The sequence below is a fragment of the Acomys minous genome, assembly GCF_964271855.1.
Source record: "Acomys minous genome assembly, chromosome: 5".
Taxonomy (NCBI): domain Eukaryota; kingdom Metazoa; phylum Chordata; class Mammalia; order Rodentia; family Muridae; genus Acomys; species Acomys minous.
This window is the reverse complement of record NC_140494.1, coordinates 114,425,618-114,452,351: the sequence shown is the minus strand read 5'-3', so window position 1 is coordinate 114,452,351 and position 26,734 is coordinate 114,425,618. Positions and strand designations below refer to the sequence as shown.

The 26,734-nt window shown below is 47.5% G+C and overlaps 1 protein-coding gene across 1 annotated transcript in view; it reads left to right on the top strand.

Annotated features, from left to right (window-relative positions):
* Window positions 1–23,140, top strand: part of NRG4 (neuregulin 4) — a 211,101-nt gene extending 187,961 nt beyond the window's left edge. The window contains exon 10 of the mRNA XM_084782970.1: window positions 23,122–23,140. The gene's annotated coding sequence lies outside the window, so the exon portion shown is untranslated. The remainder of the gene's footprint in view (window positions 1–23,121) is intronic.
* The last annotated feature ends 3,594 nt before the right edge of the window (window positions 23,141–26,734 follow it).

Genomic DNA, 26,734 nt, shown 5'->3' with positions numbered 1-26,734 from the left:
TTTAAAGTGGTTACCTGCTCCTGAAAAACAGGAAGCCCAGTCGGCTAATTGAACAGTGACAAAACATCTGTAATTCAGATGGAGCCGAGCCAATACAACACCAGAAAAAAACAGCCAACCTGAGAGCAAAAGTACAGAACTGGAAAAGAATTCCCCAGGGCTACTTTCTTGGAGGTCCAGCGGAGGGGCTGACATCACACGCAATGCAAACCGACATCCCTCGCATCTCTTGCAAGTACTGCTGTCCCCAAGCCTAGTCCTTCCACAAGTGTCCAGATCTCCTTCTCCTATGAAACTCAACACTCTTGCTCTGCTTTCCAGGGCTTGCTCTGCCCTCCCTCTGACCCTGTCCTGTCTTCCTGGGTTTGCTCCACCTTCCCTCTGAGCACACCAGGACAATATTCTTTCTCAGACCTCCCCGATGTCTTCCCCAGGAAGTCTATAAGTTTCCCTCAATGCACTAGCTTGGCCTCTCTCAGCTTCCGCTCTGTCCCCTTTCAGACCATGATAGATCATGTCTAGGAGGCCAAGAACCACAAATGATTTTCTTTCTTCCTTCCTCCCTTCCTTTTTTTTTTTTTTTTTTTTTTTTTTTTTGGTGTTTTGAGACAGAGTTTCTCTGTGTAGCCTTCGCTGTCCCAGACTCGCTTTGTTAACTAGGCTGGCCTTGAACTCACATCGATCCTCCTGCCTCTACCTCCCAAGTGCTGGGATTAAAGGGATTTCCTTTCTTGCCATGCCTGTTTCCATGGACAGTGCAGAGCCCCAGTCCTGGATGGATCACTGAACCCAGTGCCCATGAGCGGGGCGGGGGGGGGGGGGGGGGCAGGGGGCAAGTGGAGCCCAGCAGGCTCTGCAGTTGATGGTGGTACCTGCATCCCAGTCCTCAGCCACTCTGCCACTCTGCACCTCTCCATCCCCAAGACCACCCTGCCCACAGCTGCCTAGGGAAGCTGTTGGGATTCAGACCCAGGACCAGCAGCTGAGGTGCCTACTTAACCAAGGCAGATCTGGCCTCCAGGTTCCCCCAGTATTCCCCTGTCCCTACCTGTCACATGGCATGGCTGGTGTAGACCCCGCCCTCTACCCTAAACTCCCCAGCCCAGGGCTGAGCTTCCTTTCCTGCAGAGGCTCTTCACTATATAACCCAGACATTGTGGTTCCCTCTTCTCTCTCTCTGCATTTCCTCTCCTCTCCTCTCCCCTTTCCTTCTCCCTTCTTCCCTCCCCTCCCCTCTGCCCTCCTCTCTCCTCTCTTCCTCCTCCTCTCCTCCTCCTCCTTCTTCTTTCTCTCTCTCTCTCTCTCTCTCCTCCCTCCCTCCCTTTTCTATCTCCCTGCATGACAACTTCACTGAACCCCCCTCCTGTGATGTCTGTGAACTCGCCTGAGAGCTGGTCCCATTAAACCGGCCTTTATGCTTTCAATTGGCTTGAATTGGCTCATTTTGTGAGCGGAGAATACCTATCATTCAGGCCCTCAGGAGGCTCTTCCTTGAGCAGCTCTGCGACATCACACTTAGAGGGACAGGCCAGGAAGCTAATGTAGACAGGGCGGGTCTGCGCCTCAGCAGGGCAGAGTTTTACCAGCTGCAGACATCTAGCCCCAACCCCCCGCAGGCCAGTGCACTCCTGTACAGGGGTCAGGGAGAAGGTTGAGGGGCTGCTCAGCCCACACCTGCTTTAAGATGGGGGTGTCTAAGTCCTACATGTTACCTCACAGCTTCTGACAGGAGCGCCTGGAAACCGGGTCTCCTAAGGTCTAGTGTCTTCTCCGTGCCACAGGGATAAGATAATTCCTAATTGGAGGAGGGCAGATGGTCTGTGTTGTGGAAATGAATGAAATTGAAAATGCAAATTCTGGGCTCTCCATGGGTATTTGCATTTTGAATGGACCACAAACATCAAAACATCTTTTTTTTTTTTACTCAGGAAAAGCCACAGAGACACCGGCTGAAGAAGGAGAGGCCATGGGTTTGGATTTCTTTGGAAATGGTGAGGTTCTGGGGCAAGGTGGGGTGATGGTTGCCCAGAATGGAACATCAATGGAGTCTACCCTGACATGATTAAATCAGTAACTTTTATGTGTATTTTACCACAATTAAAATACATTCTTGAAAGCCTGGCATGGTGACCCACACCTTTAATCCCAGCATTTGGGAGGCAGAGGCAGGTGGATCGTTCGTTGTGAGTTCCAGGGCAGTCTGGCCTACAAAGTGAGTCCAGGACAGCCAGGGATATACAGAGAAACTCTGTCTCGAAAAACCCAAAACAAAACAAAACAAAACAAAAAAACAAAAACAAACAAACCCATGTTCTTGAGCTGCAGGGAGCTGGAGTAGACAGAGAGGGCTCTAGGAATCTCATCTGCAGCTCCCCAGCCACACTTTCTTTCCCTGTCTCTGTTCTCCATGAAAGCACTCCCCTAACTGCCACTCTCCCCCACGCCAACTCAGTCAGGTCCTCTTAGAACACCGGGCCAGGAAATTTACAAGCATTTACCTGCTTTCTCTAAAGGTTTTAACACCAGGCAATTTTTTCCACCTGTTGAGTCTTATTTAAATGGTAATTCTTTTTTTCTTTTAGAAGCAGAGATGGAGTTTCCTTTTCACTTCCACTACTACAATTCCCGGCATACCTAGAATTGTAGTCTGTCCTCTACGAAGCATCTAGCGAGCTGCTGGCAGGTCTGATGACCCATGGACAGTACTGGGGCATGCTCATTGGGAACAAGAGAGGGCGCAGGCCTGGCAGGAGCCTCTACCCACCTCCGGAGCCCGAGTTCTCTCATAGGTGTTAGATATGGGATGTAAAGCATGCCAAAAGCCAGATAGGAAAGATACCACAAGCAGATAGAGCTTGTCCACCCATGAACGAACATTCCTGACGTCAATCAGCTGTGCCTTCCCCTTCCCACTCCTTCCTCTATTGCACCTATGGCTGGTGCCTCTTGGCTTGTCCAGAGCTCTCAAGGAAGGTCTCAGGCCTAACTTCTCCTGGCTTCTTCACAGAATGTGGACCACACTGGTACACTGAGCTGTCTGTGCCTCATCCTACCCAGGGCAAAGCTTCATCCTGGTCAGAACCTGAGTGTCTCCCATCTCTGAACCTGTTTTCCCGCCTGTGTGATGGAGCTAGTGGACTGGGTAAACTCAGGTTTTCTTTTAGAGTTTGTCTGTCATAAGCCTGTCCTTGGTGGCTGTCACTCAAGAGGCTCTTCCCATCTGTGGTCAAATGAGGAGATCTGGGTGAATAGCCCTTGGAGGCCGACCACTCCTTGTCTCTCTGCTGGCTCCATTGCACTGCCACCCCACCACTGGCCCCACACATGCCCCTGCATACAAAATCCTCCAGGGAGCCTAGAAGCCTTCCAGGAACCAGAGCCAGTGACCCGCTTGCTAATGACACCCTGCCACCCACGGGAAAGGTCTTCCAACAGTCCGCAGGAAGCACTTCATTGGAACTTATTTTCTATAAGTCCGCCTGGGGAGGGGCCTGACCTTAGTTACATTAGCCATTAGCCATTAGCGCTGGAGGTCTGGACCTTGCAGGCCAGGGCCATGCTGCGAGGGCAAAGTTGGGTAACCAACTCCCCTCTGGAGGCTGTAATTGGCTTTGCTAAGGCCTAGCTTCTGGGAACTGACCACAGTGGGCATTTCTCTCTGAAAACAAGAGATCTACATGTGCGGGAAGTGAGTGGGGCTCAGAGACAGGAAGGAACTTTCTGGGGGCCTTTGCAGTGACAGGGACTTCTACCTCAGTCCCACTAGGTACTCAGAGCTGAGCCCTCTGCCTCCCTGGGGATGGATGTATCAACAGGAGTGTACTGGCAACCCGGAAGATCTTCTCAGGAAGGGACAGAGCAGTCACCCTGGGGCTGGAGAGGGTAAAGAACACAGGGGTTGGAGGGGTTCTAGCCAGCACCACTTGGTCCTCTTATCTGTCCCACTCACTTAGGAGCTTTGTCAAATAAGTACTCACAGTCTCTTCCTGGCTCAGGAAGCCGCGGCTCAAGACACCAGCTCTCTGTTAAACGTATGCATTCCTTCACAGTTTCATACATAAATGCTTGGCTCGCATTCCTCCACTCAGGATTACACACACAGACACACACACACAGACACACACACACACACACACACACACACACACATACACTTCTTCCAAATAACCCCTTCCACCTACTTTTCATGCTTTAAAAAAAAAGATTTATTTATTTATTACATGTACAGTGTTCTGCCTTTATGTATGCCTGCATGCCAGAAGAGGGCATCAGATCTCATTATAGATGCTTGTGAGCCACCATGTGGCTGCTGGGAATTGAACTCAGGACCTCTGGAAGAGCAGCCAGTGCTCTTAACCCTTGAGCCATCTCTCCAGCCCCCCTAGTTTCATGCTTTATCTTCTCTCTTTTTTTATTTCTTTCTCTTGCCTTTTATAGAAAAAAAATTGTTTTAGGTTCATTTATTCTACATGTATTTTTGTGTGCTTTCTTACATATGTATGTGTGACATGCGGTGCCTGCAGAGGGCAGGAGAGGTGTCAGAGTCCTAGAATTGGAGGCACTGATGGTCCAGAACTGAACTTGGGCTCTCCACAAGAATAGCAAGTGCTCTTAACCGCTGAGCGTCTCTGCAGCCCTCTCCTGATCATTTCCTTCCCACCTCCACGCAGTGGCCCACTATGTTTAATTGGGGCATTTGCATGAACATGGATGGGGTGTTATTTATTTAAATGACTTACTAGTGGCTGCACCCTTGGAGAAAAGTGATCTCCCCTTCAGCAGCCAGTAAGTGCCTATGCCTCCCTAAGAGGTATTCTGAGGCTGTCTCCCAGTGATGGCGGCAAGTTGATGGGCCGAGTCTGATCCTGGTCTTGTGCAGTAGCCACTGTTGTTCTGAGATCGAGAGTGTAACAGACAGGTCACATCCAAGAAACAGTGCTTTCCAGCTCTCCTTCCATCCTCCAACTCATACACTCTTTCAGTCCTCCCTTCTAGAATGTTCCCTATTCCTTGGAGGATACTGATGGCCACTGCAGGGCCAAGCACGCAACAATCACTCATTCTCAGCCCTTTGACAGTTGGGAGTCTCTGTATTATCCACTGCCCACTGCAGACAGAAGCTTCTGCAACCAAGACCCATAGCAGCATGACCATACGGGTAAAAGCATAAATAGTTATGGAAGAGGCAGTTTGATACTGTGTCCATTTAATAAGGCAACAGTTTCCCCCATTGGGACGTAGGACCTTCCCCTGTCATGGTCATTGGACTAGATTACAGAACTAGGAAAGAATTTCCTTGGTGGAGCAGGCTTCCAATGTAGTCAGAAAACAGTTGTCTACCCCCAGTCGGGCCACGGTTACACCAGTGGGCCCTTTTTGCTTCAAAGATTGGTATTGTTTCTCCCGGACATCACAGCTAGAAAGATCATTGATGACTTTACTTCCAAGCAGCCTGCATAGCATTTTCTGACACTGTGAAAGTCTATTAAAGACTTCACGAAGCATCCAGCTCAGTTCCAGCTCTATTTCTGTACATCGTGCAATCAAAGTGTACAGACAGATATTGGTTTGATTTTCTTGTTGTTCTTTTGGGGTTTTTGTTTTGTTTTGTTTTGAGACAAGGTTTCACTGTGTAGCCTTGGCTATCCTAGACTCACTTTGTAGACCAGGCTGGACTCGAACTCACAGCTATCCACCTGCCTCTGCCTCCTGAGTGCTGGGATTACAGGCGTGTACCACCACTCCCAGTTCAGATATTGGTTCTTAATCTTAATTCCTGTGGGCTAGAAAGATGGCTCAGAGGTTAAGAACACTGACTGTTCTTCCCAAGGTCCTGAGTTCAATTCCCAGCAACCACATGGTGGCCTCTTCTGGCGTGCAGGTGCATATGTGGGCAGAGCAATGTATACATAATAATAAATAAATAAATCTTTAATCCTAGGTGTGCGATAGAATCCTCTGGAAGCTTTAAAACATTCCTGATGCCCACCCACATCCCAGGCCAACTATATCAGATTATCTTGGGATGGGGTCCTGGTGTTGGCAGCCTTCAAACCTCCCCAGAAGGGTCTAGGGTGATGGCTCAGTGGGCAAAAGCACTTCTTATGCAAGCAGTAGAAACTGAGTTCAAATCCCTAGAACCCAAATAAAAACTTGACATGTGCTGGGCGTGGTGGCTCACTGTGAGTTTGAGGCCAGCCTGGTCTACAAAGCGAGTCCAGGACAGCCAAGGCTACACAGAGAAACCCTGTCTCGAAAAACCAAAACCAAAACAAAAACTTGACATGTAACATGGGTGTCTGTAGCCACGGGGCTCCTACAGGGAAATGAGATGCAGTCAAGAGAACCCCAAAAGTTTCTGAACCAGCTAGAGTGATGGACATAGTAGAGAAAGAAGAGACCCTGTCTCAAACAAGATGGGAAGCAGGAAGCAAGGACTGACCTCTGACTTACACACACACACACACACACACACACACGAGAGAGAGAGAGAGAGAGAGAGAGAGAGAGAGAGAGAGTCATGTACAGGATCATTCACTCAAATCATTAAAAAGTCACAAGACTGTTAAAGCTCCCCAGAAGCTTCCAGCCCGGTCCAGGCTGAGGCCCACTCCACAGGCCTGTGAATATGTGTCAGGAGGGAAGCTTAGGCCCACAATGCCCTGCCCTCAGGAGCCCCCCCCCCCCCAGTGCCTCAGAGGACTGACTGGCATGTGGCAGGAGAAGGTCACTTGGGGTAGCACATGGGTTAGGGTGAGAAAACTGGAAACAGGGAGGGAGTAGGGCTGGACAGACTGCATACCAGGGGGCCCTGAGGTATGCTCGGTCCCTCTAGACTCTGTGGGCCTGCTCCCAGGGAAGGAGGGGGGGAGACCTGAAAAAATTTCAAGACAAGTCTTAGGTGGAAGAGTAGAATACAGCAGAACCAACAGATTCCCTGCATGTGATTTCAGAATGAAAAAAAAAAAGTTTAAAAAAAAAAAAGGAAGGACAGGACTGCTCCTAGGTATGGTATAAGGTAAAGTTTATTGTAGATAAAAGAACAGCATAGCTAAAGGCAGAGACATCTGGGAGAGTCCAGTGTAAACATGACCCTGAGCCATGTGAGGCTGCCGGAAAGGGAAGACTGAAAGCCAGGAGACCAAGAGGCCAGGAGGGTAGAGGGTAGACAAAAAACAAACAAACAAACAAACAAAAAATCAACCAGGTAACCAAATGGCTAGATTATATAGGGAAGGGCCTCTGGGGTTGGAGAAGGTTAGGGTAAGGGGCGGGGCATGCCAGCCATACCCTCTAACAAGCAGGGGCTGAGGGATCCTAGGACAGCTGGCAGCCAAGTCCACTTTGACACATTAAATAGTCACCTCAGCCATTTGTCCTGAGTTTGAGACCTAACAATTTCCCCACTTCCTCTAGGAGGAAGGACTAACTGGAAGCGATGGAGGGCCAATCAGGGCGAACTTTGGCTTGACATGTCAGTTAGTTACTGTGGCATAATATGCAAGCCTGACAGTACCTGCCTAGCACAGCTCTGACAGGGCCCGGAACAGGGCTGACTCAGGGAGTTTGTCAAATTGGGAAGACTGGGTCACCGGTGTCAAAACTCTGAGATTCTGTGCCCAGGAAATAGAGCAAGTACGAGAGGCAGGAAGACAAAAGAAGGAGTAAGGATCCAAGAATAAGGAAATGTGGGTGTTTAAGCCTTTTTTTATTCTTGGTTGAGGCAGGAAGAGTCTTAAAGAAGGAAGAGCATTTGCTCAATACGCCGGAAGCCTTGATTTCAATCCTTAGCACCTCAGGGACAGAGGTAGGAGGCTCCAGTCAAACATAGATAGGTCCTAAAATTCCGGGTTAGGCTGGGCTGTCTATTTCCCCTCTCCGCCGTTCACGTCTCTGTCTGCCCTCTGCCACCATGCTGAGGGTCTCTCTTGCGTTGACGCACGCCGCCCTCCTTTCTTTTGTGTCAGCCTTTCCAGGCCTCAGAAACATGAATGCCTGTGCTGACGGGTCACCGGAAGCCAGTCCTACAGCAAGCTGACACGCACATGGAAACAAATAGCACTAACTGCCACTGGCCACTGGTTGTCCGGATCGTTAGTGCGTTGCTGACAGAGGCCAGGTGCCAGGCACAGAGCTCCCTGAGTGGCCACAAAGAGGCCCCCGTGCACTACAGGGCCGTGCCCTAGAAGCCAGAGTCACCGTTCCTCAGGCTTACGGGCTCCAACCTCCCAAGCCTTGTTTCTGGGAAGCCAGATTGAATTAGCTGCTGAGCCCATCTGGCCAGCTCTTGGCCTAATACCTTTTGGCAGCTCATGCCTCAATGCCAAACCCAGCCCCCTGGCCTCAGGGCCAGAAATCCAATTTTCCAGAGCTTAATTGAGCCCTGGACTCCCGAGGGCATTGGCCCTTAGGCCCCTCCTGTTCAGCCAGCAGCAGATTTCCTGGTGATTAGAAGAGGAGGGGGAAGAAAAAAAAAAACGGCAGGAGCCAAGTTAATTTCAATTACCTTCATTTTCTCCCTGGAGCTGCACAGCTAAGTGCATCTTTGTGTCAGCTGCTTCGGACGCTGATAAGTATTAAGTATTTGGAGCTCTGGGTGCTCCAGACGCCGTAATTTATCTGCCAGTTCCGGAGAGCAGACCGTGTCTCCCTGCCACCTGTTAGCCTCTCTGCATTTAGCCTTATTTTACAAAACCCACGGAAGCAGGCTGGTGTACAGTCAGTGCTCACATGGGGGGGGGGTGGGGAGGGGCGCATCGTACATTAATCAATTCTTTCAGACAATTGTGGATTTTTTTTTAATTTGACACAAAAACTCAACAAGTGCTACATACGTCTTCAAGGTTAGCTACAACGGGCATTTAGAAAGAAATTAGGAAACAAGACTTCATCCATCTATTTATTCTTCCTTTCTTCCTTCTTTTTTTTTTTTTTTTTTTTTTTTTTTTAACAGTCCAACCAAGTTGGAGAAAGAGTCCCGGTTTCTCTTCACCTTTCCTATGCCGGTGTTACAGCTTTATAGAAAAGATGAAATAGGTCCCGAGAGATGGCTCCGTGGGTAAAGGTATTGGCTAAGAAATCTGATGACCTGCGTTTAGTTTCCATATGGGAGAAGGAAACAACCAATTCCTGTGTGTTGTCCCTGTGCCTCCGCATACTTGCCGTGGCATGTACATGGGTATACATACATGTCCACAGAGAGAGCATAAGTAAATAAGCAAACAGAATGAAATTTGTTAGAAAAGCTGAAATATGTATGTGTTAAGTGTGGAAGACCCACCCTAACTCGGGAAGTCACAGATAGCTTCCTTGACAAGAGCAGCTGAAGACCTTGAAAGCAGTGTGTAGTAAGATGGGAATCTACTAGTGTTTCATTAATGGTTGTCCCTCTACCTTCAAGGGAACAATGAGGCTGGAGTATAAAGGTTCCTATCCCTAACAAATGCTTTTAACTATGCAGGAATAAAAGGAACGAAAGGGCACTCCACGCAGGGGCCAGCAGAGCCCAAGGCTGGGAGGCTGCTAACAAAGCACGGCTCACTGGGAAGCTACAAAGAAGCACAGGCAGAGGCGGGCTCACCAAAGGCCTCTAATGTCATGCTAAGGATGGCAGAGCTGACCCAGCTGGCTCTAAAGGGCAGCTGAAGAACTCACACAGCGAGGCACTGAGCTTAGATCTGTGCATCCGGAAGTCGCCTCTGGCTGTGGCAGTGCATGCAGGAAGGAGTCTGGAGGTGGCAGGAAAGTAAGGCTGGTGGGGTAGCCTTCCCCCCCCCCCCCCGTGAGATTTGGAGGTGGCAGAGGCAATAGGAGCATGTGCAGAGACCTCACCTGGCGTAAAGCACCCGTGGTTTTACCTTTATCTGGCGCCATTCCCATCCCTGTGACGACTGGACGAGGGGTAAGGCCTCTTGGCAAGCAGGATCCAGGTCAAGTAAGAGACCAGTGGCTTTTCTTTTAACAACAGAGTGGAAAGGGATTGTTCACAAATACCTGGTGTCAAAGTAACTATGGAAAATGGGAAGGAGGGCTGGAGAGATGGCTCAGAGGTTAAGAACACTGCCTGTTCTTCCAGAGGTCCTGAGTTCGATTCCCAACAACCACATGGTGCCTCACAAACCATCTATAATGAGATCCGGTGGCCTCTTCTGGTGTGCAGGTGTACATGCAGGCAAAACACTGTATACTTAATAAATAAATAAATCTTTTAAAAAAAGAAAAAGAAAAGAAAGGAAGGAAGAAAGAAGGAAGAAAGGGAAAAACGAGGAGACAAAGATCTTAGGGGCAGACCATGGGGAGCAGAAGCCCAGAAAATGCACAAGGGAGCCTAGAGGGGCTGGCCTACTGCCAGGTAACTGCCCTGGAGTTTCTGGGGTCCAGGGCAGATGTCAAGAGGGTAACATGAAGCAGAGAAAATGAAGATCTGGATGGATTGGGACAGATAACGTCCCTTCCCTCAGGTCGTGGCTACAGAGGGGCCTAGTCTAGGGGAGAAATTCAGAGGCTCTCTATAAAGAGAACTGAATGTTCTACCTGGGCAGAGGGGGGTGCACCTGTATGATACTCCACGCCCTGAGGTAAGCCCTCCTCACTGAAGCCTGTGCCGACGCCAGGACTCTTCTTTCTCTTGTGTTTGCTCTCAGCTCTGCTCACAAGCACATAACTACAAGTTAGCCACCTTAAATGCAAGCCACCTGGTAGCCACACATATTTGAAAAGCACTTTCAAGCTGGGCATGGCCGCACATGTCTGTAATCCCAGCAGGCAGAAAGGCAGAGGCAGGCAGATCTCTGTGACTTTGAGGCCAGCCTGGTCTACAGAGTGAGTCCAGAGCAGCCAAGGCTACACAGAGAAACCCTGTACTAAACAAACAAGCAAACAAGCAAACAAGCAAACAAACAAACAAACAAAAACCAAACTCCTTTTAGCATGATGCAGAAGGAGCTAAAGTCCTCAGAGAAAATTCAAAAGAGAAAAAAGAAAAAGGAAAGGTAACATGTGTTCTTTGGGAATCTCAGGAAAATATCATATATTATGCACCCTACAGGAGGATACTGCCATGCCCTCATATACCCTGCATACGGTGGCATCATCCAGTACTCTCAGCTTCTTGGGAGAGTTAGCTGAACCAGAAGGATACCTTGAGCTCATGAGTTCAAGACCAGCCTGGGCAACATAAACACACACACACACACACATACACACAGACACACACACACACAGCACACATGTGCATGTACACAACTTTGGGTTTTGGGGGGGTTGAGACAGGGTTTCTCTGTGTAGCCTTGGCTGTCCTGGACTCACTCTGTAGACCAGGCTGGCCTCAAACTCACAGCGATCCACCTGCCTTTGCCTCCCGAGTGCTGGGATTAAAGGCGTGCGCCACCACCACCCGGCTCATACACAACTTTGTGAGTATGGTTCAGCAACTACATTGCTCCAACACCATCATCTTCAAAACTTTTTCAACCTTGCAGAACACAATAACTCATCATGCAATGGCTCTTCACTTCCACTAGCCCTTCGCCTCCTTGCCGTTACCCTAAAAGTAAGAAGCCAGGTACTAGAAACCAAAGCAAAGCAGCCAGGTCTACACCCGCAATCTCCACATCGGGAGGCTGAAGGAGGTACAGCAAGCTCGAGGCCGGCCTGAGCAAATTTATGAGACATTATCAAATAAATAGAAACCAAAGCATGTCCCCATGGAAGTAGGAAATGTTTGCTATTCCTTCAAGACTCCAAGGAGCTGAGCACAGGTGAAATTCTAGTAGCCACCCGGTTCTGGTCTTAGGAGATACATTTTCCTCTCCTGGAAAACTTAAATTCCTCCCTACCATTGACACACTAGGGGGCGCTATGAGGCTCAAGGCAGAGGAAACTGGGTTAGGGCTCTGGACATCACAGCTACTCTTGTTCCAAACTTGACTGGAGGACTAAAAAGGCCTTGAGAGCACTGGAGGAGAGATGGCTGGATTTGTGGCTACACATCTGGACAGTCCCCGGTTTCCATGTCTAACACCACAGTGATGGAGGCATATTGCTCCTTGCTTTCCACATGTCTGGTTACCCTATAGGAACTATCTCTAGAATTCAGAATTCTGGTGCCAGTGAATAGAAGGAAGGTTCCAGGGCTTTGGCCACAAAGAACAGTAACAAAGTAGGAGCAGGATGAGCATCGCTACCTCAATTGCTTCCCTCGATGCCCTTCCTACATCTGTTTGAGCTCTTCCACCTTGGCAGATGAACATGCCTACCTTAGGAGTCTAGTTGCATTTTAAATTTTATTAGTATATTTACAAATGGCTCGTATCCTTACTTACTGGTCATTTATACTTACTGTTACACCACACATGAGTGCTGTGTGCGCTGTCCTAATGTCTTTTTCCTATTGATTTGTGTTACTAATAACTTTGTGTCCTGTGTTGTTGAACTCTCCCAATTTACTGTGGGCCTATTGTGTGTGATTTTTTTTCCATGTGCAAAAGTGTTTGCAGTCACCTTTTCAACCTTTCTTTCATAATTCCTGATTTCCTTGTTAAACTGGAATTTGATTGTGGTTTTATAAATATAAAACTCTACTTAAAGCCTGGCATGGTGGTGCACGCCCATGATCCCAGCACTCGGGAGGCAGAGGCAAGTGGATCTCTGAGAGTTCAAGGCCAGCCTGGTCTACAATGAGAATCCAGAACAGTCAAGGCTACACAGAGAAACCCTGTCTCTAAAAACCAAACCAAACCAAACCAAACCAAACCAAGCAAGCAAACAAACAACAAAAACAAACAACAAAACCACCTCTACTTAAATCTTTTGTCTAATTGTTTTTAGTTCCTTGAGATAGGGTCCTTGCTATTATAGCCCAGGCTATCCTAATACTGATGTTCCTCCTTCAGCTAGCTTGCTTTACTCTATTATCTTTTTAGTATCATTTTTCACATGTAGCTCTTTATCCCATTTCAAATTAATGATAAACACCAGGAGCCAAAACAGCTTGGGGAAGGAAGGGTTTATTTCACTACAACCCGTCATATCACCAAGGGAAATGAGGGCAGGAACCGTGGGGGAACTGGGCCTGCTCGCTGCCTCTCTGGCTTGTGCTCAGCTAGCCTTCTTATACAGCCCAGGCCCTCGGACCCGGGGAGGTGCCACCCACATTGGGCTGGACCACAGGCCAGTCTGACCTAGTCAACTCCTCAGTTGAGGTTCCCTCTTCCCAGATAACCTAGGTTGTGCCAAGCTGACAACAAAAACTCTCATGCTCACTAAGCCTGGCTCTCACCCACCCTCAGGCAAGCCCCAGGGATACTGCGGTCTCCATCTCCCAGTGCCAGGATTGGGAGCCCAGGATGCCTCAGATGCTGGGGTTTGGACTCAGCCTTAAGCTTGTCTAGCAAGAGCATCACTGACTGAGCCATCTCCCCAGCCCCTTCACGCAGTTTTAAATGTCATTTTGTTGCATCCTAAATAGTAAAGTATATTTGGGGGGGGGGTCTCTGAATTTCTGCTGGATTACCTTGATATATCTTTTTGTAAGTATCACAGCCCTTATTTTTTTTTCCAATTTACAGCATGTATTTAACTTTTTTCTTCCATTTTACAAGTTGAGATTTTTGTTTTGTTTTGTTTGTTTTAAAGAGTGAATTCATCAAGGTAAGTGTGTGGTGCCCTTTAATCCCAGCACTCTGGAAATAGAGATAGGTGACTCTCCGTGAGTTTTGAGCAAGGCTGGTCTACACAGTGAATTCCAAGCCAGCCAGGGCTACCTAGTGAGACCCTATCTTTAAAAAAAGGGGCAGGGGGCTGGAGAGATGGCTCAGAGGTTAAGAGCACTGTTTGTTCTTCCAAAGGTCCAAATTCCTAGCAACCACATGGTGGCTCACAACCATCTATAACGAGATCTAGTGTCCTCTTCTGGTATGTGGGCAGAATATTGTATAAATAATAAATCTTAAAAAAAAAAAGCCAGGCAGTGGTGACGCATGCCTTTAATCCCAGCACTTGGCATGCAAAGGCAGATGGATCTCTGTGAGTTTGAGGCCAGACTGGTCTACAAAGTGAGTCCAGGACAGCCAAGGCTACATAGGGAAACCCTGTCTCAAAAAAACAAAACAAAACAAAACAAAACAAAACAAAACAAAACAAAAAAAGAATTTATAAAGTTCACCTCCACCTTCTTCCAGTTCCTTTGAAATCCTGATGAGTATGGCCATTTTTAAAGATAATCTAGTCCCATTGGATATATAGTTTTCCCATTGGATATATAGTTGCATTTCCTTCTTCAGTACACCAGACCATGGTGAGGATCAGAAAGTGTCAAAGCAGGGAGCCAAGAGCCCTAACTCTGCCAACGACAAGGCTTAGAAATCCCGTTAAGAAGAGGGACTCTTCTGTCCTCATTAACTCCCGTGTCACATTGGGGCAGGAGACCTGCTGGTGAGCAGCTGTCTCCTCTGCAGCCAAACAAAACAAAACAAAACAAAAAACAAACAAACAACAACAACAAAACCCTGGGCTGAGTACATCCAACTGCTTAGCCAGAGACCAGGCCCTCCTCTGGCTTCCTTCCTCTGGAGGCCCTGGCCGCAGGGGCAGAATCACTAGGGCCCAGGACAGCTGACAATCAAATGTTTCCATCAGATTCCAGAATCGGTTGAAACCTTCTTGTTTTCTGCTGAAACATCTGGGTAGAGTATCTGTGACAAGTCTGTGGCCAATGGGACAAGTGGCCACAGGTTCAAGTGGAGGCACAGCCTGGCATGGGCCTCTTGATGGAGGCTGGATTGACCGAAGTGTCAAAGGGTTATAACTACCCTAGGCCACTGTGTAGTCTTGCTGGGAAGGCAGAGGTGAGGGCCATCAAATGCCTGGAGAAAGTCACACTCAATATACAGTGTTTGGTGGGAAGGACCATCTTCCCAGCTGTTACCACACAAGGTTTCCCCATGGCATGGAGCTCTTATATCAGCTGAGAACCAAGAGCCACTAACACCCATTCTGCATATTTGATTGACCTCAGACAAGGAGCCCTTGCTGCTTCATAGCTTCTCCAGTGATTGTAACAAAGTTCTACAAAGTAATGGAGAGAAAAAAAAAGTAGCCAAAGGCAGACGCTTTTAACCCCAGCACTCGGGAGGTAGAGGCGGATCTCTGTAAATTTGAGGAAGCCAGGGGCCACTCAGAGAGAGCCATAGGAGACTGCCAGTGAGTGTCAAGTCCAGACTGATGATGCTGGTGGCCCAGGGAAGATCCTGTGAAACGTTGTTTGGGGGCTTTCAGTGGCCAAGAGCTGGCCCAGGACAGGACTCACAAAGAAAGGCTTTTCTGTCTGTCCCCCAAATCTTGTGGCTGTCTGAAGAGGGCATTAACAGCTTCACTCAATCTGGACTCACCCTGGCACACAGGAAGCACTTAAGGACCCGAGAGTTGGAAGGAAAATAAGTTGAAACCTGTACTTAGTTGTCACAACTGTCATGATAAAGTAATGGAGTCACTGGCCAGGGGCCAAGACAATTAAGTCTGTAGGCCAATGCTAACACTTCCTGGTTAGCTGCTCTCTGGTCCTCAGTTTCCTCAACTGTAAGAGAGAACAAGTATTCAGTGTACATGGTTGTTTTCTTCTGATTTATGGGAACTGTCCCCCACAGACTCACCAACTGAATGCTTAGTGCCTAGGGTGGCTGTTCTACTGGGGCAGGGGTAATGAAAACTTAAGGGGGAGGAATCTAGACGGAGGTCAGAGATCCCGGCGGGCTAGCCTCGGAAGGTCATGCCTGGCTCAGCAGGCTAGCCTCGGAAGGCCATGCCTGGTTCTCACTTATTTGCTATCTCTGCTTCCCAGCAGCCAGAGATTGAGGAGTGGCCTCCCCTCCACACCCCCACCACTATGATGTTCTTCTCACCAAGGCTCAGAAGCAGGGGGACAGAGGATTGTGGGTTAAACCTGTGGAGCTGAGCCACCTCAGCCCTAAGCTGGGCTCCTGGATGTTTTGGTCACACCACACAGATGTAACTAAGATTCCTCTCTTCCCCCCTTCCTATTGGCTCCTCTCCCTTCCTTCCTGTTCCCTCTCCTCCCCTTGCCTACCTTCTCCAGCCCGCCTCCATCCTTCTAACTTTCTGCTGGGTGCACATTCCACAGCTGAGCAAGGATAAATACAAGAATAAATAAAAGGTAGTTATTGGGGGTGGAGCATGGTGGCGCACACCTTTAATCCCGGCTGGGAAGGCAGAAGCATGTGGATCTCTGTGTCTCTGCAGCCAGCCTAGGGCTACCTAGTGAGCATTGTCTCAAAAAAAAAAAAAAGTCATTGAAGGAAGCATGGTGTGGTTTATACCTCTGCCCCCGCGGCAGTACCATTTAAGCCTCTTCCTAGTCATAGCTAGGATCTGTAAGACCAGCATTCCAGAGTAAAAAGACCTACTCACCCTGAGAGTCTCTTATCAGAACCATTCCAGCACTATGGGAGCATCCTGCGTGCACGCCTGCTTGGAAGAGCCCACTTCCCTCAAAACTGGAAGGAATGAGAAGTCGCTTTAAACGGCACAGTCTCCGCGTACCCATGGGCATTTGCCGAATGCTCTCACTTCTTCTACAAGGAACTGTGCATCTGGTGGTGGAGGTCCCCACGGCAATCCAAGGAGACTGGCAGACGTTTGTGGAGATGCTGAGTTTGAAGGTCCATGGGAGGGACATGCCAAGAGCTTAGCAACCATGTCTGGTCTCTAGTATGCAGAAGACCTCTGTGTGTGTGTGTGTGTGTGTGTGTGTGTGTGTGTGTGTGTGCGTGCATGTGTACGTGTGTGTGTTGGGTTGACATCAGCTGTCTTCCTCTATTTCTCCTCACCATTTAAAAATGTTGTTTTATTACATTTATCTATTTTTTTTCTGGACGCCTGTGTGATGTGTGTGTGTAGGCACATGTCAGAGGACAACTTTCAACAATTGTCCTCTCCATCCATTGTGTGGGTCCTGGAGCTCAAACCCAGGTGGTCAGGCATAGCAACAGACATCTTTATCTGCTGAGGCTTCTCATTGGCCTCTACCTCACTTTTTGAGACACGGTCTCTCACTGAACTTGAAGGTCTACTATCAGCCAGATTAGCTGGCCAGCAAGGACCAGTGCCTTTCCTGTGGGGAAACAGGGAGATACTGTACCCAGATTTCAATATTAGATGGGTGCTGGGGATTTGAACTCAGATCCTCACACTTGTGTAATAGATACATTACCCACTGAGCTATCCCCAACCCCAATTATCCGTGTGTGTGTGTGTGTGTGTGTGTGTGTGTGTGTGTGTGTGTTTTTTCTTTTAAAAAAAACTTATTTAGGCCTGGAGAGATGGCTCAGAGGTGAAGAGCACTGTCTGCTCTTCGAGAGGTCCTGAGTTCAATTCCTAGCAACCATATGGTGGCTCACAACCATCTACAATGAGATCTGGCGCCCTCTTGTGGCCTGCAGGTGTACATGCAGGCAGAGCACTGTGTACATAATAAATAAATCTTTAAAAAATAAAAAACTTATTTATTATGTATACAATGTTTTGCCTGCATGTATACCTGCAAACCAGAAGAGGGCACCAGTTCTTACTATAGATGTTTGTGAGGCACCATGTGGTTGCTGGGAATTGAACTCAGAACCTCTGGAAGAGCAGCTAGGGCTTTTAACCTCTGAGCCATCTCTCCAGCCCCCTCATGCTCAGGCCCAGCATGGCCTCGCCTTTTTACCTGCCTTAAAGAAATCACCAGTGTTCACCAAGGCAGCAGTAAGAGTGTGTGGGTTATATAATAGAAGACCTACTGTGGGCAGCAGACTTTACACAATTGTGGAGGGTGGGAAGTAAAGACGTGGGAAGGGAGTTGGGAGTAAGGAAAGTCTGTCTTAGAAGCCAGAACATGCCAAGTCACTGAACTCTGGCCCATGGGTGAGTCCCAGGGTGCTGAGAAGCTGTTCCTCACACAGTCTGTCTTAGTTAGGGTTTTATTGCTGTGAAGAGACACCATGACCACACACCACTCTATTTATAAAGAAAACATTTCGGCTTAGAGGTTAAGAGCACTGGCTGCTCTCCCAGAGGTCCTGAGTTCAATTCCCAGCAACCACATGGTGGCTCACAACCATTTATAATGAGATCTGGTGCCCTCTTCTGGCCTGCAGGCAAACATGCAGGCATAACACTATATATATAATAAATAAGTCTTTAAAAAAAAAAAAAGAAAAGAAAAGAAAACATTTCGCTGGGGCTGGCTTACAGGGTCAGAGGTTTAGTACATTGCCATCATGGCAGTGTGCAGGCAGACATGGGGCTGGAGAAGGGGCTGAGAGTTCTACATCTGGATCCACAGGCAGCAGGAAGTGATGGCGTCACACCTGCCGGGCTTGAGCTTCTGAGACCTCAAAGCCCACCTCCCAGTGACACACTTCCTCTGACAGTGCCACACCTCCTAATAGCGCCACTCCCTGTGCGCCTACGGGGGCCATCTTTATTCAAACCACCTCCAAGTCCCACCTCTGGAGTGTGTGAATTAAACATTTCATTGCTGTAATAAATACCCAAGAAAGACAATGAAGAAAGTGCGCTCTGGTTTACATTTTCAGAGGCTTTGGGCAAGGTTCGTTGGAACCATTGCCTTAGGACTGAGCTTAGACAGAACATTGTGGTAGCAGAATCTTGTGGGAGATGTGTTCACATCATAGCCTGCAGGAAGGAAAAGAGGTTGGGGACTAAGAACACACCCAGAGTCAGGCATCCTGGTAGACACCTTTAATCCCAGCACTCAGGAGGCAGAGGCAGGTAGATCGCTGTAAGTTCGAGGCCAGCCTGGTCTACAAAGTGAGTCTAGGACAACCAAGGCTACACAAAGAAACCGTCTCAGGGGAAAAAAAAAAAAAAAAAGGAACACCCCTAGAGAACAAAACCCATCAGTGACAACAATGGTCAGCAACTGGCAAAGTGACACCAAGCTGGAACCCACTGCTCTGTGACGTCTTCTAGCAGCCATCAGACAGGAGTAGCTGCCCTCCCTTCCTGCTGCCTCACAAGCCCCACACGCTCCTCTATTAGCCAATTCTTTCACTCTGAGGCTCCTCCAGGGCATCAGCTCTGAGAGGAAGGCAGGAAAAGGCAGTTTACAATGAAGGTGAAAGTTGGGTCATTTTAGGCTGGCTTCTGCTCAGCCCTTGTCAGTGTGGTTTATAGACAGCCTAGGCCACGACCCCAGGCAAACAGCTGGATGACTTGTCCCCACCGTTTTAGCGCATGGATTGCCACATCAGTCCCTTGCCTCCTGATGGACACTGTGGTGGACCCTAGACCGGCTGCCAGTCTCTGTCCCCAGCCAGTGTTTGTGTGTGTACACACACACATACACACACACACACACACACACACACACACACACCACACGGCAAAGCCAGGGCCTCAGCTGGCAAGCTGCTGGCTCCTCCCACACTCAGACAACTGAAAAAAAAAAAAAAGAAAAGAAAGCAGGGCCCTAGGCCAGGACATCAACCTGCCTGTTTGGCTATAAAAAACAAACAAACTACACAGCCTACAGCTGGGGTCAGGCCAGGCCAGCCAGGCACCAGAAACAAAGCAAAGGGGGAGAGAACCAGTCCATCTCCTGGGCACCATCACACAGGGAACGTTTTTTTTTTTTGTTTTTTTTTTTTGTTTTTGTTTTTGTTTTTTTTTAAGCATCTTAACTATCACAAAATATTTCAAATACGTATAAATCCTTAGAGATCACATAACCAACACATGAGTCCCACTATGCACTGCTGTCAGCGTTTGTATGTTTGCCTTGGACCTTCTTATTTAATGAGGCAAAGCAATTCAAATAAAAATAGAACCTCTCCCTAGGCCCACGTCATGTCCTGAGTAACAGAGAGCAATTGCATAGTCCTGCTAATTTTTTTCCCCCGAGACAGACAGGGTCTCTCTGTGTAGCCTTGGCTGTCCTGGACTCACTCTGTAGACCAGGTTGGCCTCGAACTTACAGCAATTCGCCTGCCTCTGCTTCCTGAGTGCTGGGATTAAAGGTGTGCACCACTATGCGCAGCCCTAGTCCTGCTATTTAACATGGGTATCCTTAAGGATGTTTTCACATGTCAATTTATACATGCATGTCCATATATGTAATAATGTCTGTGACATTGGTATATCTTTTATGCTTACGCCTGTGTTTTGTTGTTGTTGTTTGTTCTTTCTTTTTTTAGTTTTTCGAGACAGGGTCTCTGTGTTATCTTGGCAGCCCTAGGCTTGCTTTGTCTGCCTCTGCCTCCCAAGTGCTGAGATTAAAAGCATGTGCCACCACACCCGGCTTCTGTTTTGTTGGTCTTTTTTATTTTTGTTTTGTTTTGTTTTAATGTGGGTATCTTTATACAAGCAGATATATGTAGAGGTCACAATGGCCTCTGTTACACGGTCTTTGTTTTGTTGTTGCTGTTTTGTTTGTCCAGCTAAATGGGAGAGAAAATAATTCTTCACAGGCCTGGGATGCACAGAAACAGGCTGTTGAGCAGATCTGGTAGATGGGTAGAGGTTTGCCAGCTCCTGTTCAAGATGGATAGCCACCTCTCTCCCCTGTGTGGCTCTCCCAGAGCCTAATGATGGCCAGTGACATGCATGACAATGTGTGGGGCAGTGAGCTGTGCTACCAGGGGAGACTTCCTGGAGCAAGAGTGGGTTCAAGATGTGTGTCCAAATGACAGAAATCTCATCCTGAGATGGGTAGAGGTAGGCCTGCTCCCTCCCTGTCCTGGGCCTGTAATGTCCTGGCGTATGTAGCCTTGTGACCCCCACCTCTGCCACCCCTGAGGTGGTCACGTACGTAGGCTGGTAGCCAGCTTACACATTAAACTTCCTCTCTCCTTTTATAAGTTCATGTCCAGCAAGCACCTGGAACTCCTCTTCACGCAAATAAGGCATTCCCAGCACCTTGGCCCCGGCCTATGATGTACACTCACCCCCCCAAAGCCTCTACCCACACCCCAAAGGCTTAAATAGTCTTTGTCCCCCGCGCCACCAATTAAACCGTCTGTCTCACTGAAGCTGTCTTCCGAGAAGTCTGTTTCTTGAGTGCTCACAGCCGCCTGAGGTCTCCAAGCTCCCTGAGCTCCTGCCTTGCTCCTCATCCCTAGAGTGATTATGCCTTTGTGGGTGGGAAGTAGGGCCAGGGAAGGCAGCAACGAGCATACTATGTGAGGGCGCGGAAGCCATGGGTAGAAAAGCTGGGCAGGGGCATCTCCAACTCCACGGCATCAAGTTTTCTGCAAACCAGTAGCAGGTCCTGAGCCTGTCTGCAGTTCTGCATCCTCATCAGCACATTCGACAACGTGCTGCCTTGGCGTTTGTTTCCCTCCGTCCTGTCCGGTTGCATCTCTTCCCAGACTCAGAGGCAGCTGTCAAAGCTTCACCCTGTGACTCTTCATGTTGCCGTCACTCACCACATCATTGCCTTCTTGCTTGTTTGACTGTTTAGAATATCAGTGTCTTTGTAGACCAGGCTGGCCTCGAACTCACAGAGGATCTGCCTGCCTCTGCCTCCCAAGTGCTGGGATTTTAGGTGTGCGCCACCATGTCTGGTTCCAACTTCTTTGCTTAAACTATGGTTTCTCTCTAAGATTTGTGGCAATTATTATTATTTTGAGATAGGGTTTCTCTGTGTAGTCCTGACTCGCTTTACAGACCAGGCTGGCCTCAAACTCACAGAAATTCACTTGCTTCTGCTTCCTTGAGTGCTGAGATTACAGGCAGCTTTGTGAGATTTTTGATTGTGCAGAAGTTTAAATAGTTACAGATGTCAAGGTTTAAAACAAGTAGAATTTAACATCGTTTTTCTTTTTGAATGTGTCCTTTTGGCATTTTGCTTAAGAGGCTGGGGATTTAGCTCAGTTGGTAGAGTGCTTACTTTGCTTGCATAAAGCCCTAATGGCTTCATTAGGGATTTATTGCTGTGAAGAGATATCATGACCAAAACAACTCTTTTTTGTTTTTGTTTTTGTTTTTCCAAGACAGGGCTTCTCTGTGTAGCCTTGGCTGTCCTAGACTCTCTTTGTAGACCTGGCTGGACTCAAACTCACAAGGATCTGCCTGCCTCTGCCTCTCGAGTGCTGGGATTAAAGGCGTGAGCCACCGTGCCTGGCTTTTTTTTTTTTTTTTTTTTTTTAGGTTTTTTTTTAGGTTTTTTGAGACAGGGTTTCTATGTGTAACAGTCCTGGCTGTCCTGGACTCATTTTGTAGATCAGGCTGGCCTTGAACTCACAGAGATCCACTTGTGTCTGCCTCCTCAGTGCTGGCATTACAGGAGAGTGCCACCACTCCAGGCTCTAAAACAACTCTTATGAAAGGAAAGGATTTATTAAAGGCTGGTTTACAGTCTCAGAGGTTTAGTCCATTATCACCATGGCAGGAAGTGTGACAGCATCCAAGCACACATGGTGCTGGAGAAGGAGCTGAGAGTTCTTCTACATCTTGATCTGTAGGCAGCAGAAGACCGTGTGCCACACTGGGCATAGCTTGAGAATATATGACTTCAAAGCCCCCCCCCCCCACAGTGACACGCTTCCTCCAACAAGGCCACACTTTCTAATAGTGGCACTCCCTATGGCCAAGCATTCAAACACATGAGTCTGGTGGGGGCCATACCTATTCAAACCACCACACCTGGGTTCTATCCCTAACATGACACAAACTTGGCATGATGGAGCCACCTGCAATCCAACTATTAGATGCAGAGGCAAGAGCATCAGGAATTCCTCATTCTCAGTTCCATGTCGGTGAGGATACATGAGACCCTGCCTATCAGATAGATAGATAGATAGATGATAGATGTTGTTCACTATTTTGTATGGACAAAGTTTATAAGTTAAACCCTCAGCCCCAAAGTGATGCTATAAGGAAGGGAGCCCTCTATCCGTGGCTGGGCTATAAGAGTGTTGCCACTGTGGTGAGATTAGAGCCCTTAGGAGAAGGGATGTGGAAGAGTGGGCTTGCTCTCTTCCCTGTCCCCATCATGTGAGGATACAAGCAATCCTCCCTCACCAAGAGCCAACCAGACTGACACCCTAACCTTAGAGAAAGGCTAGCCTAGAACGTGTAATGTTCTTGCCTAACCTGGCTAAGCTTTTGGGTTTTTTTTGTTTTTTTTTTGTTTTGTTTTTTGCTGTGCTGTGCTGTGCTGTGCTGGACAGACACAGGGCTTTGCACACGGAGGCGAGCCCTCCAGATCTGAGCTCAGCAAAGGCCCCTTTGTTTCATGCATTTTTGTTTGTGACGCAGCCCATTTTTATTTCTCATGGATTTTATTACTAGTCTTGTCATGTACTGTGAAAAGTCCTATGAAGATTTGTGCAGAAAGTTAATTGACTTGGTAGATTTAATTTTGTGAGAAGTGATACAATTATAGCATGGAATCTTTTTTATTCAGAATGTATATGGTATAAATTTCCAACAGCAAGCCTGTGTATAATTTTATGTTTGTATTAATTCGTTTATGCTGCTGTAGCAAAATTCCAAAGACTGGATAATTTATAAACAACAGGAACTTACTTTCTCCAAAATCTGGAGAACTCAAAGTTCCAAGATCAAGGTGCCAGCGAGCTTGGTGTCCAGTAAGGGCCAGTCCCTGCTTCAGAGGCTGGACCTGGTGTGTGGCGTCCTCTAGAGGGGTCACATGGTGGGATGGGCAGCAGTATCTCTACCCCCAAGCACATCATCAAAGTGCTTGTCCCATCTGCCTCACAACCTCATCCTTTCCAAAAGGCTCACATCTTAACTTTCACACTGGTGCTTAAGCTCCAGTACACGAATCCAGGGAGCTCATCCAGACCATAATAATATTGTTCATGAACGGGGTGGCATTTTTTTTCTCTAAATGAATTCTCCATCTTTATTATTATAAATAAAGCCTATTCACTTCCTGTCACGTTTTCTAGTCTTTTTGCTTTGCTTCAGAGACAGAGCCTCTTGTATCCCAAGCTGCCTTCTAACCTACTATATGTAACAAGGATAACTTTTAACTTCTGATCCTTCTGCTGTCACCTCCCTGGTGCTTAGCATTACACGTGTGCCTCACCAAGCCCAGTTAGGCATCGCTGGGGACCTAACCTAGGACTTCAGGCATGCTAGGCAAGGCTCTCCCAACAAAGCTGTGCTCCCAGCCTTCTACTGTGTTTCCTACTGTCAGTAGAAGTGTATAGGAACACCTATCATAGCCGGGTATGGTGGTGCACGCCTTTAATCCCAGAACTTGGGAGGCAGAGGCAGGTGGATCTCTGTGAGTTCGAGGCCAGCCTGGTCTACAAAGTGAGTATAGGACACAGCCAAGGCTACACAGAGAAGCCCGGTCTTGAAAAGCAAAAAACAAAAACCAACCAAACAAAAACAAAAAACCAAGGAACACCAATCATTCTCTAAAGATTTATTTTAAAGTCAGGTATGGGGGGGCTGGAGAGATGGCTCAGAGGTTAAGGGCACTGACTGCTCCTCCAGAGGTCCTGAGTTCAATTCCCAGCAACCACATGGTGGCTCATAACCATCTATAATGTGACCCAATGCCCTCTTCTGGCTTGCAGGTGTACATGAAGCCAGAGCACTGTATGTATAATAATAAATAAATCTTTAAAAAAAAAAATAAAGTCAGGTATGGTGGTGCACACCTGTAGTCCCAGTACTCGGGAGGCAGAGGCAGGAGGATCACTGTGAGTTCCAGACCAGCCTGGTCTACAAAGTGAATCCAGGGAAACAAAACAAAACAAAACAAAAACCCTGACTCAAAAAACAAAAAAAACAAAAAAAAAGATTTCTTTTACTATTTATTTGTGTGGCCAACATGTGCATATGCACATGCATGAGGATACCAGTGCATATGCACATGCATGAGGGTACCAGTGGAGGCCAGAGTAGGCTGTCGTGTGCCCTGGAGCTGCAGTTACAGGCAGTGGTGAGCTGCCTGGTCTGGGTGCTAGGAACTGAACTTTGGTCCTTTGCAAAAGCAGCAAGTGCTCTTAACTCCAGCCCCCGGTGGCATACGAATCAGTTTTAAGTTGATCTTGAATACAGTAACCTTGAGAACTCTCTCACTAGTCCTAATACTTTACCAGTTTGATAATCTCTCTCCTGGATCTTCCACAGAGCAATCATATCATCTGCAAATTTTCCTCTCCAATTCTTAAAATTTATTACCTTTACCTGCTTCTATTATAGGTTGGATCATATAAATTGCTGATTTGGGAAGCTTGTGACCTAAAAAAAAAAAATTGGCAATTTCATTTAGTTTAACTTTATACATTGCCTAACACCTCCAGTGCAAGGATAAATAAAAACAGTGATGGAACATAGCCTTGTCTAAGTCTGACTCGGATGGAAATTGCTTGTAAAGCTTTTCCATTTACCATACTACATGTTTATTGCATTAAGGAACCTGTGTGTTAAGGGTTGTATCAGATGAATATTTAATTTGTTAAGGTTGCATATTACATTAATGAATTACCTGACTGGATTCGTCCTTGTGTTCTTGGGAGAAGGCCCACATTTTGATGATACATTATTCTCCCAGGGTGCCCTGCTGTACTTGACTTGCTATTATCTTATTTAGAATTTTAGAATCTGTGCCCATAATAGACAGTAACAGCTAACATTATTAAGTTTTATGTGTTCTGGGCCTATTAAGCAGCATTAAGGTACTTTCCGTGACTTATTTCTTTTCATCCTTAGAAGGGCTCCGGGGACGGCTGGTTCCTCTTTTTAAACATGAAGGAATGAAGGCAAATCACTTCTTCAGGATCACAACGGAGACAAGTAGCATGGATTAAAAACCTCACTTGTCAGACTCAGGAGGTCACACAGTCCCCTGGGTTAGAGACCCATCGGGCAGACTGGCCTGTCTGTTCCTGGTCCAGCTCAATGCCAAAGTTATGCTACTCCCTACAACAGTGCTTCTCAGCCTTTGAGTCACGCTCCTTTGGGGAGCAAATGACCCTTTCACAGTGGTCACCCAAGACCGTCGGAAAACACAGAGATTTATAGTATGACTCATAACAGCAGCAAAATTACAGTTATGAAGGAGCAACGAAAATAATTTTATGGTGGGGGGGGCACCACATGTGGAACCATATGAAAGGGTTGCAGCGTTAGGAAGGTTGAGAACCACTGTTCTAGAAAGTAACTTATCTCATTTTCTCTTATTTAAAGACAAACAAACAAACGAGGTCGGAGTAGATGGCTCAGCGGGTGTGAGCATTTGCTGCACACGCCTGAGGACCTGAGTTTGAATCTTCAGCACCCATGTAAAGATTTAGGCGTGGTCACGTGATCTGTACCCTCAGCCCTGTGGAGCTTGCTGGCCACCAGGCAGCTCCAGGGACAGCAAGGGAGTCAATCTCAAAGGAATACAGTGGGGAACTTATAGAGCAGGACCTGAGGGTCTCCTCTGGCCTGCATGTGTGTGCATGTAACTGCACACAAGTGTCTGCATGTGCCACATGGGAAGGGTGACTCTTTTTCAGGATTCTGTAGAAATATTTTGTCTGGAGTGAATTTACTGGTTTGTATTTCATTGTCTACCTGGTTGCTTAATTTGCAGCTCTTGGCTTGTAGGCACATTCTGCTGTTTTAAATCTGAGATTTACAGGAAATTTTACTACAAGTACCATTCACAGAATTTATGTTTCTGTCACTTAAAAAAAAATCATTCCAAGCTATTTTTTTAAACTAACAAACTAAAAAATCAGCTACT